This window comes from Pristiophorus japonicus, chromosome 9, assembly GCF_044704955.1.
Source record: "Pristiophorus japonicus isolate sPriJap1 chromosome 9, sPriJap1.hap1, whole genome shotgun sequence".
Classification (NCBI taxonomy): Eukaryota; Metazoa; Chordata; class Chondrichthyes; family Pristiophoridae; genus Pristiophorus; species Pristiophorus japonicus.
Window position 1 is genome coordinate 198,554,264 of NC_091985.1, and position 11,940 is coordinate 198,566,203.

Genomic DNA, 11,940 nt, shown 5'->3' on the forward strand with positions numbered 1-11,940 from the left:
GCCAGACAGGAATGTACAATTGTTGTAATTCATCCATGCAGTCTCTAAATGTCTGCCATTGCCCATCCACAGTCAACCCCTTAAGTATCATTCGCCAATCTATCCTAGCCAATTCACGCCTCATACCTTCAAAGTTACCCTTCTTTAAGTTCTGGACCATGATCTTTGAATTAACTGTTTCATTCTCCATCCTAATGCAGAATTCCACCATATTATGGTCACTCTTCCCCAAGGGGCCTCGCACAATGAAATTGCTAATTAATCTTCTCTCATTACATAACACCCAGTCTAAGATGGCCTCCCCCCTAGTTGGTTCCTCGACATATTGGTCTAGAAAACCATCCCTTATGCACTCCAGGAAATCCTCCTCCACCGTATTGCTTCCAGTTTGGCTCGCCCAATCTATGTGCATATTAAAGTCACCCATTATAACTGCTGCACCTTTATTGCATGCACTCCTAATTTCCTGTTTGATGCCCTCCCCAACATCACTACTACTGTTTGGAGGTCTGTACACAACTCCCACTTACGATTTTTGCCCTTTAGTGTTCTGCAGCTCTACCCATATAGATTCCACATCATCCAAGCTAATGTCTTTTCTAACTATTGCATTAATCTCCTCTTTAACCAGCAATGCTACCCCACCTCCTTTTCCTTTTATTCTATCCTTCCTGAATGTTGAATACCCCTGGATGTTGAGTTCCCAGCCCTGATCATCCTGGAGCCACGTCTCCGTAATCCCAATCACATCATATTTGTTAACATCTATTTGCACAGTTAATTCATCCACCTTATTGCGGATACTCCTTGCATTAAGACACAAAGCCTTCAGGCTTGCTTTTTTAACACCCTTTGTCCTTTTAGAATTTTGCTGTACAGTGGCCCTTTTTGTTCTTTGCCTTGGGTTTCTCTGCCCTCCACTTTTCCTCATCTCCTTTCTGTCTTTTGCTTTTGCCTAATTTTTGTCTCCCTCTGTCTCCCTGCATAGGTTCCCATCCCCCTGCAATATTAGTTTAACTCCTCCCCAACAGCACTAGCAAACACTCCCCCTAGGACATTGGTTCCGGTGCTGCCCAGGTGCAGACCGTCCGGTTTGTACTGGTCCCACCTCCCCCAGAACCGGTTCCAATGCCCCAGGAATTTGAATCCCTCCCTGCTGCACCACTGTTCAAGCCATGTATTCATCTGCGCTATCCTGCGATTCCTACTCTGACTAGCACGTGGCACTGGTAGCAATCCCGAGATTACTACTTTTGAGGTCCTACTTTTTAATTTAGCTCCTAGCTCCTTAAATTCTTTTCGTAGGACCTCATCCCTTTTTTTACCTATGTCGTTGGTACCAATGTGCACCACGACAACTGGCTGTTCTCCCTCCCATTTCAGAATGTCCTGCACCCGCTCCGAGACATCCTCGACCCTTGCACCAGGGAGGCAACATACCATCCTGGAGTCTCGGTTGCGGCCGCAGAAACGCCTATCTATTCCCCTCACCATCGAATCCCCTATCACTATCGCGCTCCCAATCTTTTTCCTGCCCTCCTTTGCAGCAGAGCCACCTACGGTGCCATGAACTTGGCTGCTGCTGCCCTCCCCTGATGAGTCATCCTCCCCAACAGTACTCAAAGCAGTGTATCTGTTTTGCAGGGGGATGACCACAGGGGACCCCTGCACTATCTTTCTTGCACTGCTCTTCCTGCTGGTCTTCCATTCCCTATCTGGCTGTGGACCCTTCTCCTGCGGTAAGACCAACTCACTACACGTGATACTCACGTCATTCTCAGCATCGTGGATGCTCCAGAGTGAATCCACCCTCAGCTCCAATTCCGCAACGCGGACCGTCAAGAGCTCGAGGCGGATACACTTCCCACACACGTAGCGCCCAGGGACACCGGAATTGTCCCCGAGTTCCCACATGGTACAGGAGGAGCATATCACGTGACCGAGCTCTCCTGCCATGTCTTAACCCTTAGATACCCTTAAATTAATAATAACAATGTTACAGTTCACTTACTGATATAAAAAATAAAAGAAAAGCTACTCACCAATCACCAGCCAATCACTTACCCCATTGGCTGTGACGTCACTTTTTGATTACTTTCTACTTCTATTTTGCTTTCTCTCCCGCTGTAGCTGCACCGGTACGTCTTTTATAGGTCGCTCCCCTCTCACCAACTGCCGCTGGCTCTCGATCTCCCGCTGGGTCTTTTATAGGTCGCTCCCCTCTCACCAACTGCCGCTGGCTCTCGATCTCCCGCTGGGTCTTTTATAGGTCGCTCCCCTCTCACCAACTGCCGCTGGCTCTCGATCTCCCGCTGGGTCTTTTATAGGTCGCTCCCCTCTCACCAACTGCCGCTGGCTCTCGATCTCCCGCTGGGTCTTTTATAGGTCGCTCCCCTCTCACCAACTGCCGCTGGCTCTCGATCTCCCGCTGGGCCTTTATAGGTCGCTCCGACGCTGCTCCCACCTCTCGCCAACTGCCGCTGACCCTCGAGCTCCCGCTGGGCCTTTATAGGCCGCTCCGACACTGCTCCCACCTCTCACCAACTGCTGCTGGCTCTCAATCTCCCGCTGGGCTTTAGATAGGTCGTTCCCCTCTCACCAACTGCCGCTGGCTCTCGATCTCCCGCTGGGCTTTAGATAGGTCGTTCCCCTCTCACCAACTGCCGCTGGCTCTCGATCTCCCGCTGGGCTTTAGATAGGTCGTTCCCCTCTCACCAACTGCCGCTGGCTCTCGATCTCCCGCTGGGCTTTAGATAGGTCGTTCCCCTCTCACCAACTGCCGCTGGCTCTCGATCTCCCGCTGGGCTTTTGATAGGCCGCTCCCCTCTCACCAACACAAAGCTAACATTACTGGTGGTGACCCTACTCTAACATTACTGGTGGTGACACTAATCTAACATTACTAGTGGTGACCCACCTCTAATATTACCGGTGGTGACCCTACTCTAACAGAATGGCTGGTGACCCTAAACTAATATTACCGATGGTGATCCTTCTCTAACATTAACGGTGGTGACCCTACTTTAACATTACTGGTGGTGACCCTACTCTAACATTACTGGTGGTGACACCACTCTAACATTACTGGTGGTGACCCTACTCTAACATTACTGGTGGTGACACGACACAAACATTACCGGTGGTGACCCGACTCTAACATTACCGCTGGTGACCCTACTCTAACATTACTGGTGGTGACCCTACTCTAACATTACTGGTGGTGACAATACTTCAACATTACTGGTGGTGACATTCCTCTAACATTAATGGTGTTGACCCTACTCCAGCATTACTAGTGGTGACACTAGCATAACATTACTGTTGGTGATCCTACCCTAACATTAATGGTGTGACCCGACTCTAACATTACTGATAGTGACCCTATTCTAACATTAATAGTGGTGACCCAACCCTAACATTACCGGTGGTGACACTACTTTAACATTACTGGTGGTGACCCTACTCTAATATTACCGGTGGTGACACTAAGCTAACATTACTGGTGGTGACACCACTCTAACATTACTGGTGGTGACACTACACAAACATTATCGGTGGTGACCCGACTCTAACATTACTGGTGGTGACACTACTCCAACATTACTGGTGGTGACATTCCTCTAACATTAATGGTGTTGACCCTACTCTAACATTACTAGTGGTGACACGAGTCTAACATTACTGTTGGTGATCCTACCCTAACATTAATGGTGGTGACACGAGTCTAACATTACTGATAGTGACCCTATTCTAACATTAATAGTGGTGACCCAACTCTAACATTACCGCTGGTGACACTACTCTAACATTACTGGTGGTGACCCTACTCTGACATTACCGGTGGTGACCCTAGTCTAACATTACCGGTGGTGACACTACTCCAACATTACTGGTGATGACATTTCTCTAACATTACTGGTGGTGACCCTACTCTAACATGACTCGTGGTGACCCTAATCTAACATTACTGGTGGTGACCTTACTCTAACATTACTGGTGGTGACCCTATTCTAACATTACTGGTGGTGCCCCTACTCTAACATTACTAGTGGTGACCTTACTCTAACCTTACTGGTGATGACCCGACTCTAACATTACTGGTAGTGACCTATTCTAACAGTATGGCTGGTGACCCTAAACTAACATTACCGATGGTGACCCTAATCTAACATTACCGGTGGTGAACCTACTCTAACATTACTGGTGGTGACCCGACTCTAATATTACCGGTGATGACCCTACTCCAACATTACCGGTGGTGACACTACTCTAACCTTACTGGCGGTGACCTTACTCTAACACTACTGGTGGTGATCCTATTCTAACATTACTGGTGGTGCCCCTACTCTAACATCACTGGTGGTGACCTTACTCTAACATTAATAGAGGTGATCTGACCCTAACATTACTAGTGGTGACACTAGTCTAACATTACTGTTGGTGATCCTATCCTAACATTAATGGTGGTGACCCTACTCTAACATTACTGATAGTGACCCTATTCTAACATTAATAATGGTGACCCAACTCTAACATTACCGGTGGTGACACTACTCAAACATTACTGATGGTGACATTCCTCTAACATTACTGGTGGTGACCCTAATCTAACATTACTGGTGATGATCCTACTCTAATATTACCGGTGGTGACCCGAACCTAACATTACTGGTGGTGACACTACTCTAACATTAACAGTGGTGACACTTCTCTAACATTACTGGTGGTGACACTACTCTAATCTTACTCGTGGTGACCCTATTCTAACATTACTGATGGTGCCCCTACTCTAGCATTACTGGTGGTGACCCTATTCTAACAGTATGGCTGGTGACCCTAAACTAACATTACCGATGGTGACCCTAATCTAACATTACCGGTGGTGACCCTACACTAACATTACTGGTGGTGACCCAACTCTAATATTACCGGTGGTGACCCTACTCCAACATCACTGGTGGTGACATTCCTCCAACATTAATGGTGTTGACCCTACTCTAACATTACTAATGGTGATCCTATTCTAACATTACTGGTGGTGCCCCTACTCTAACATTACTGGTGGTGACCTTACTCGAACAATACTGGTCGTGACCCTTGGCTAACAGTATGGCTGGTGAACCTAAACTAACATTACCGATGATGACCCTAATCTAACATTACCGGTGGTGACCCTACTCTAACATTACTGGTGGTGACCCCACTCTAATATTACCGGTGGTGACCTTACTCCAACATTACTGGTGGTGACATTCCTCCAACATTACCAGTGGTGACACTTCTCTAACATTACTGGTGGTGACCTTACTCGAACATTACTGGTGGTGACCTTACTCGAACATTACTGGTGGTGACACTACTCTAACATTACTGGTGGTGACACTAATCTAACATTACTGTTGGTGACCCTAATCTAACATTACCGGTGGTGACCCTACTCTAACAGTATGGCTGGTGACCCTAAACTAATATTACCGATGGTGATCCTTCTCTAACATTACCGGTGGTGACCCTACTTTAACATTACTGGTGGTGACCCAACTCTAACATTACCGGTGGTGATACTAAGCTAACATTACCAGTGGTGACCCGACCCTAACATTACTGGTGGTGACACTACTCTAACATTACTGGTGGTGACCCGACCCTAACATTACTGGTGGTGACCTTACTCTAACATTACTGGTGGTGACCCTATTCGAACATTACCGATGGTGACCCTAATCTAACATTACCGGTGTTGACCCTACTCTAACATTACTGGTGGTGCCCCTACTCTAATATTACTGGTGGTGACCCGACCCTAACATTACTGGCGGTGACACTACTCTAACATTACTGATGGTGACCTTACTTTAACATTACTGGTGGTGACCCTATTCGAACATTACCGATGGTGACCCTAATCTAACATTACCGGTGTTGACCCTACTCTAACATTACTGGTGGTGACCCTACTCTAATATTACCGGTGGTGACCCTACTCCAACATTACTGGTGGTGAAATTCCTCTAACATTAATGGTGTTGACCCTACTCTAACATTACTGGCGGTGACCTTACTCTAACATTACTGGTGGTGATACTATTCTAACATTACTGGTGGTGCCCCTACTCTAACATTACGGTGGTGACCTTACTCTAACATTACTGGTAGTGACTCTACGCTAACAGTATGGCTGGTGAACCTAAACTAACATTACCGGTGGTGACCCTACTCTAACATTACTGGTGGTGACCCTACTCTAACATTACCGGTGGTGACACAACTCTAATATTACCGGTGGTGACCCTACTCCAACATTACTGGTGGTGACACTACTCTAGCATTACTGGTGGTGACCCTACTCTAACATTACTTGTGGTGACATTAATCGAACATTACTGGTGGTGACCCTACTCTAACATTACTGGTGGTGACATTAATCGAACATTACTGGTGGTGACCCTCCTATAACATTACTGGTGGTGACCCTACTCTAACATTACCGGTGGTGACCCTCCTTTAACATTACTGGTGGTGACCCTACTCTAACATTACTGGTGGTGACCTTACTCGAACATTACTGGTAGTGACCTTACTCTAACATTACTGGTGGTGACACCACTCTAACATTACCGGTGGTGACCTTACTCTAACATTACTGGTGGTGACATTAATCGAACATTACTGGTGTTGACGCTACTCTAGCATTACTGGTGGTGACCCTACTCTAACATTACTGGTGGTGACACTACTCTAACATTACCGGTGGTGACCCTACTTTAACATTACTAGTGGTGACCGTACGTTAACATTACTGGTGGTGACCCTACACTAATATAACTGGTGGTGACACGACTCTAACATTACTGGTGCTGACACTATCTAACATTACTGGTGATGACCCTACTCTAACATTGCTGGTGCTGACACTATCTAACATTACTGGTGGTGACACTACTCTAACATTAATGGTGGTAACACTAATCTAACATTACTCTGATGACCCTACTCTAACATTACTGGTGGTGACACTAATCGAACATTACTGGTGGTGACCTTACTCTAACATTACTGGTGGTGCCACTAATCTAACATTACTGGTGGTGCACCTACTCTAACAGTATGGCTGGTGACGCTAAACTAACATTACCACTGGTGACCCTTCTCTAACATTACTGTTAGTGACCCTACTTTAACATTACTGGTGGTGAACCTACTCTAACATTCCCGGTAGCGACACTAATCTAACATTACTGGCGATGATTCTACTCTAACATTACCGGTGGTGACCCTACTCTAACATTACCCGTGGTGACCCTACCCTAACATTACCGGTGATGACACTATCTAACATTACTGGTGGTGACACTACTCTAACATTAATGGTGGTGACACTAATCTAACATTACTGGTGGTGACCCTACTTTAACATTACTGGTGGTGACCCTACTCTAACATTACTGGTGGTGACATTAATCTAACATTACTGGTGGTGACCCTACTCTAATATTACCGGTGGTGACCCTACTCTAACATTACTGGTAGTGACCCTACTCTAACAGTATGGCTGGTGACTCTAAACTAACATTACCGATGGTGACCCAAATCTAACATTACCAGTGGTGACCCTACTCTAACATTACTAGTGGTGACCCTACTCTAACTTTACCGATGGTGACACTAATCTAACATTACTGGCGATGATTCTACTCTCACATTACTGGTGGTGACCCTACTCTAACATTACAGGTGGTGACACTACTCTAACATGACTGGTGGTGACACTAATCTAACATTACTGGTGGTGCTCCTACTCTAATATTACCGGTGGTGACCCTACTCTAACAGTATGGCTGGTGACCCTAAACTAATATTACTGATGGTGATCCTTCTCTAACTTTAGCGGTGGTGACCCTACTTTAACATTACTGGTGGTGACCCCACTCTAACATTACCGTTGGTGACACTAATCTAACATTACTGGTGGTGACCGTACTTTAACATTACTGGTGGTGACCCTACACCAACATTACTGGTGGTGACACGACTCTAACATTACTAGTGCTGACACTATCTAACATTACTGGTGGTGACACTAAACTAACATTACCGCTGGTGACCCTTCTCTAACATTACTGTTAGTGACCCTACTTTAACATTACTGGTGGTGAACCTACTCTAACATTACCGGTAGTGACACTAATCTAGCATTACTGGCGATGATTCTACTCTAACATTACCGGTGGTGACCCTACTCTAACATTACTGGTGGTGACACTACTCTAACATTACTGGTGGTGACATTAATCGAACATTATTGGTGGTGACCCTACTCTAACATTACTGGTGGTGACCCTACTCTAACATTACTGGTGGTGACACTACTCTAACGTTACCGGTGGAGACACTACTCTAACATTACTGGCGATGATTCTACTCTAACATTACCGGTGGTGACCCTACTCTCACATTACTGATGGTGACATTCCTCCAACATTACCGGTGGTGACACTACTCCAACATTACTGGTGGTGACATACCTCTAACATTAATGGTGTTGACCCTACTCTAACATTACGAGTGGTGACCCTAGTCTAACATTACTGGTAGTGATCCTGCCATAACATTAATGGTGGTGACCCTACTCTAACATTACTGATAGTGACCCGATTCTAACATTAATAGTGGTGACCCGACGCTAACATTACCGCTGGTGACACTACTCTAACATTACTGGTGGCGACCTTACTCTGACATTACTGGTGGTGACTCTACTCTAACATTACCGCTGGTGACACTACTCTAACATTACTGGTGGCGACCTTACTCTGACATTACTGGTGGTGACACTACTCTAACATTACAGGTGGTGACGTTACTCTAACATTACTGGTGGTGACCCTACTCTAACATTACTGGTTGTGACCTTACTCTCACATTACCGGTGGTGGCCCTATTCTAACGTTACTGGTGGTGACCTTACTCGAACATTACTGGTGGTGACCATAATCTAACATTACTGGTGGTGACCTTACTCTAACATTACTGGTGGTGACCCTATTCTAACATTACTGGTGGTGCCCCTACTCTAACATTACTAGTGGTGACCTTACTCTAACATTACTGTAGTGACCCTACTCTAATATTACCGGTGGTGTCCCTACTCTAACATTACTGGTAGTGACCCTACTCGAACAGTATGGCTGGTGACACTAAACTAACATTACCGATGGTGACCCTAATCTAACATTACCGGTGGTGATATTTACTCTAACATTACTGGTGGTGACATTCCTCCAACATTACCAGTGGTGACACTTCTCTAACATTACTGGTGGTGACCTTACTCGAACATTACTGGTGGTGACACTACTCTAACATTACTGGTGGTGACACTAATCTAACATTACTGTTGGTGACCCTAATCTAACATTACCGGTGGTGACCCTACTCTAACAGTATGGCTGGTGACCCTAAACTAATATTACCGATGGTGATCCTTCTCTAACATTACCGGTGGTGACCCTACTTTAACATTACTGGTGGTGACCCAACTCTAACATTACCGGTGGTGATACTAAGCTAACATTACCAGTGGTGACCCGACCCTAACATTACTGGTGGTGACACTACTCTAACATTACTGGTGGTGACCCTATTCTAACATTACTGATGGTGACCTTACTTTAACATTACTGGTGGTGACCCTACTATAACATTACTGGTGGTGACCCTAATCTAACATTACTGGTGGTGACCTTACTCTAACATTACTGGTGGTGCCCCTACTCTAATATTACTGGTGGTGACCCTACTCTAACATTACTGGTGGTGACACTACTCTAATATTACCGGTGGTAACCCTACTCTAACAGTATGGCTGGTGACCCTAAACTAATATTACCGATGGTGATCCTTCTCTAACATTACCGGTGGTGACCCTACTTTAACATTACTGGTGGTGACCCAACTCTAACATTACCGGTGGTGACACTAAGCTAACATTACCAGTGGTGACCCAACCCTAACATTACTGGTGGTGACACTACTCTAACATTACCAGTGGTGACACTTCTCTAACATTACTGATGGTGACCTTACTTTAACATTACTGGTGGTGACCCTATTCGAACATTACCGATGGTGACCCTAATCTAACATTACCGGTGTTGACCCTACTCTAACATTACTGATGGTGACCTTACTTTAACATTACTGGTGGTGACCCTATTCGAACATTACCGATGGTGACCCTAATCTAACATTACCGGTGTTGACCCTACTCTAACATTACTGGTGGTGACCCTACTCTAATATTACCGGTGGTGACCCTACTCCAACATTACTGGTGGTGAAATTCCTCTAACATTAATGGTGTTGACCCTACTCTAACATTACTGGCGGTGACCTTACTCTAACATTACTGGTGGTGATACTATTCTAACATTACTGGTGGTGCCCCTACTCTAACATTACGGTGGTGACCTTACTCTAACATTACTGGTAGTGACTCTACGCTAACAGTATGGCTGGTGAACCTAAACTAACATTACCGGTGGTGACCCTACTCTAACATTACTGGTGGTGACCCTACTCTAACATTACTGGTGGTGACACAACTCTAATATTACCGGTGGTGACCCTACTCCAACATTACTGGTGGTGACACTACTCTAACATTACCGGTGGTGACCCTACTCTAACATTATTGCTGGTGATCCGAATCTAATATTACCGGTGGTGACCCTACTCTAACATTACTGGTGGTGACCTTACTCGAACATTACTGGTGGTGACCCTACTGTAACATTACTGGTGGTGAGCCTACTCTAGCATTGCTGGTGGTGACCCTACTCTAACATTACTTGTGGTGACATTAATCGAACATTACTGGTGGTGACCCTACTCTAACATTACTGGTGGTGACATTAATCGAACATTACTGGTGGTGACGCTACTCTAACATTACTGGTGGTGACCTTACTCTAACATTACCGGTGGTGACCCTCCTTTAACATTACTGGTGGTGACCCTATTCTAACATTACTGGTGCTGCCCCGACTCTAACATTATTGGTGGTGACCTTACTCTAACATTACTGGTGGTGACCCTACTATAACATTACTGGTGGTGACCCTACTCTAACATTACTGGTGGTGACCCTACTCTAATATTACTGGTGGTGACCCTACTCTAACATTACTGGTGGTGACCTTACTCGAACATTACTGGTAGTGACCTTACTCTAACATTACTGGTGGTGACACCACTCTAACATTACCGGTGGTGACCTTACTCTAACATTACTGGTGGTGACATTAATCGAACATTACTGGTGTTGACGCTACTCTAGCATTACTGGTGGTGACCCTACTCTAACATTACTGGTGGTGACACTAATCTAACATTACCGGTGGTGACCCTACTTTAACATTACTAGTGGTGACCGTACGTTAACATTACTGGTGGTGACCCTACACTAACATTACTGGTGGTGACACGACTCTAACATTACTGGTGCTGACACTATCTAACATTAATGGTGGTAACACTAATCTAACATTACTGGTGATGACCCTACTCTAACATTGCTGGTGCTGACACTATCTAACATTACTGGTGGTGACACTACTCTAACATTAATGGTGGTAACACTAATCTAACATTACTCTGATGACCCTACTCTAACATTACTGGTGGTGACACTACTCTAACACTACTGGTGGTGACACTAATCGAACATTACTGGTGGTGACCTTACTCTAACATTACTGGTGGTGCCACTAATCTAACATTACTGGTGGTGCACCTACTCTAACAGTATGGCTGGTGACGCTAAACTAACATTACCACTGGTGACCCTTCTCTAACATTACTGTTAGTGACCCTACTTTAACATTACTGGTGGTGCACCTACTCTAACATTATGGCTGGTGACGCTAAACTAACATTACC